A 2,920-nucleotide genomic window follows, 5' to 3' on the forward strand; every position below is an offset into this window, starting at 1 on the left:
GGAATGACTTTTACATAACAATGATTTTCTTAGTAGCTTTACAAATATAATTCCTTTTATTTTTTATTTTATTACTTAGTGCTTGCCAAATCCAGAATCACTTGCTTCATTTCTCAAGGTGTTCATGCTAAGTAACAAGCATTTGTGCACCAAATAAGCCTTTGGCTACTTCCTGTATTTGCAGCATATTTTTCACCATCTCTAAATTCAAACACTTTCACATTGCACTGAGTATCAAAGTCTGTATTTTCTTAAACTATAAGATCCCATAAGGTTTTTTCTAGAATTTTTTCTGCCTCTTCACTCCCTCCAGTATATGCTTTTACATAAGTTGCCATGATTTTCATAGCAACCTTTTTGAGAGTACTTATTATGAGCTTTGCAGTTTCAGAGGGCTAAATGTTCCACGAAATGATGTTTCTTTTTGTCTTCAGGTTCATCTTATAAACAATTTCTTTATTTGCCTCTCCAAGGAGGACTGATGAGTCATCCTTTCATTTTGCTGCAATTTCCTTTCATCTCAAGCTTCATTTCTATTGAGAATAATCAAGACAACTATGATCAAGTTCCTCCACAGTATGTTCATTTCTTAGTAGTGGAACAAGCATCTTACATAAAGTCAAAATCAAAAGTTAACAAGATTTTATTAAGCATTTAATAATGCTGAGAATACAAATACAAGAAGAAGAAGAAAGAATCTCTGTTCTAAAGAAACTAACTTTCAAATTGAGGAAAATTGTACATAAAAGGAACTTGTAAAGGGTAATGGGGGCAGAAAGAAGTTACTTGTCAAGTGGACATGGCAAAGAAAGTTTCCAGAGTCAGGAGCCAATATTTATAATAATTCTAAAGGTTTCATGATTTTTTTAAGCTTTCTATCCCCTCTCCTTTATTAGTCCTTGATATCATCATTGCAAGAAACTAATTGGATTGGGGCAGCTAAATAGTGGTTAGAGCACCAGCCCTAAGTCAGGAAGATCTGAATTTAAATTTTATCTCAGACACTTAACATTTCCTACCTATGTGACCTAGGCAAGTCATTTAACCCCAATGGCCAGAGAGAGAGAGAGAGAGAAAGAGAGAGAGAGAGAGAAAGAGAGAGAGAGAGAGAATAAAATAATTGGATCCCCACAGGGTTGAGGGTCTTTCTTAATTCCTTTCCAATCCAGGTTATGAGATTTTTTAAAATATATTACATACAATCTTATTACCAGAAAGATAGTTACCAGGTAACAATATTTTTAGCCTTGTTAACTAACTTATTAAACTATCTACTAAATAAGACTTAAACGTAGGAATTCTCTCCCTCGTGAGACTGAAGAAATATTAGTGAGAAAAGGAAAAAGGACACATATGTACAAAAATATTTCTAGCTGCTTTTTTTTTTTTTGCGGTGGCAAAGATTTGGAAAATGAGTAAATGTCCATCAGTTGGAGAATGGATGAAAAATTATAGTATATGAATGTAATGGAATACTATTGTCCTATAAGAAATAATAAACAGGCAGATTTCAAAAACACCTGGAAAGACTTACATGAACTGATGCTGAGTGAAGTAAGCAGAACCAAGAGAACATTTTACACAGCAACAGCAACAGTATGCTATGATTAACTAAGACAGACTTAGATATCAGCAATACATTGATCTAAGACAATTCCAAAAGACGTGATGAAAAATGTTGTCCACATTCAGAGAAAGAATTATGGAGTCTTATGAATACTAGATCAATACTATTTTCATTTTCTTAAATTTGCTTTTTTCTTTCTTATTTTTTTCAGTAGATTCTTCTTTCACAACATGATTAATATGTTTAACATTATTGTACATAGATAGCTTAAACAAAAAGAAAAAACATTTTAAGATGTTTATAATGTTTTGTGATCCATCACATCACTTACATATGCCCTTTTTAGAGTTTTAAAGGAGATAATGAGAAATTATAAACAAAAGAATTGCTTGGTAATTACAAATATATATATATATATATATTTAATGAGGAAGCAAGTTGCTTTGTGTTATTACCATATCCAGGGATAGTGGAATATAAATAAATGTGCTTATTTCATGGGGTTGAAACAAAGAACATATAATAGGAACAGAACTCTGATGCTGATCTAAATTCACAGGCTCAAATAGAGCATATTGGTTGTTTTATTTTTTTCTCCTAATGTGGTAAAATGAATAATAAAATCACCTTTTCCTCTTCTTCATTTACTCACTTAGTCAATGCTCATTATTTGTTAGTTTAAGAAAATGCTAATGACCCCCGATACAGCAACTGGTTGACAATTGGGTGTTGTATGTGTATAACACATCCATCTGCTTCTGAGACCTGACTTTTCACAATTGACTACCATCGTTCAAATCAATCAGATTCTCCCAAATATTTATCTAAGTTGCAAGTGGAGAGAACATTGGATTGAATGACTTTGGGGAGATCAACTTCACTTTTCTGGGTTTCTTTATCTAAATATGAAAGAATTGGCACTAATTGCCTGCTATGCTGAGAAGGCACTCCTTCCTTACCTCTAGTAGTTAGCTTATAGGTTCCTTTTAAATACAATTTAAATACCAGCTTCTTCATGAAGTCTCTCCTGATCTTTGCAGCTTCCAGGACCCTTCCTTCCAAACTACTTTATATTTAACTATTTTATATAGTAGTTAAATATGTGTGTGTATACATGTATGTACATGTTTGGTGTGGTTGTCTTTCATTCTCTCTCTTCTTCTTTTTTATTGAGACGCAATTGGGTCTGAGTATCTTGCCCAGGTTCACACAGCTAGTAAGTGTTAAGTATTTGAGGATGAATCTGAACTTAGGTCCTCCTGACTCTGGGGCCTGTGCTCTATCCACTGTACCATTTAGCTGCGCCTTTCATTCTCAAAGAAGACAAAAATGACATTACTATGTTGAAGTCAA

The sequence above is a fragment of the Sarcophilus harrisii genome, chromosome 4 (assembly GCF_902635505.1).
Source record: "Sarcophilus harrisii chromosome 4, mSarHar1.11, whole genome shotgun sequence".
Taxonomy (NCBI): domain Eukaryota; kingdom Metazoa; phylum Chordata; class Mammalia; order Dasyuromorphia; family Dasyuridae; genus Sarcophilus; species Sarcophilus harrisii.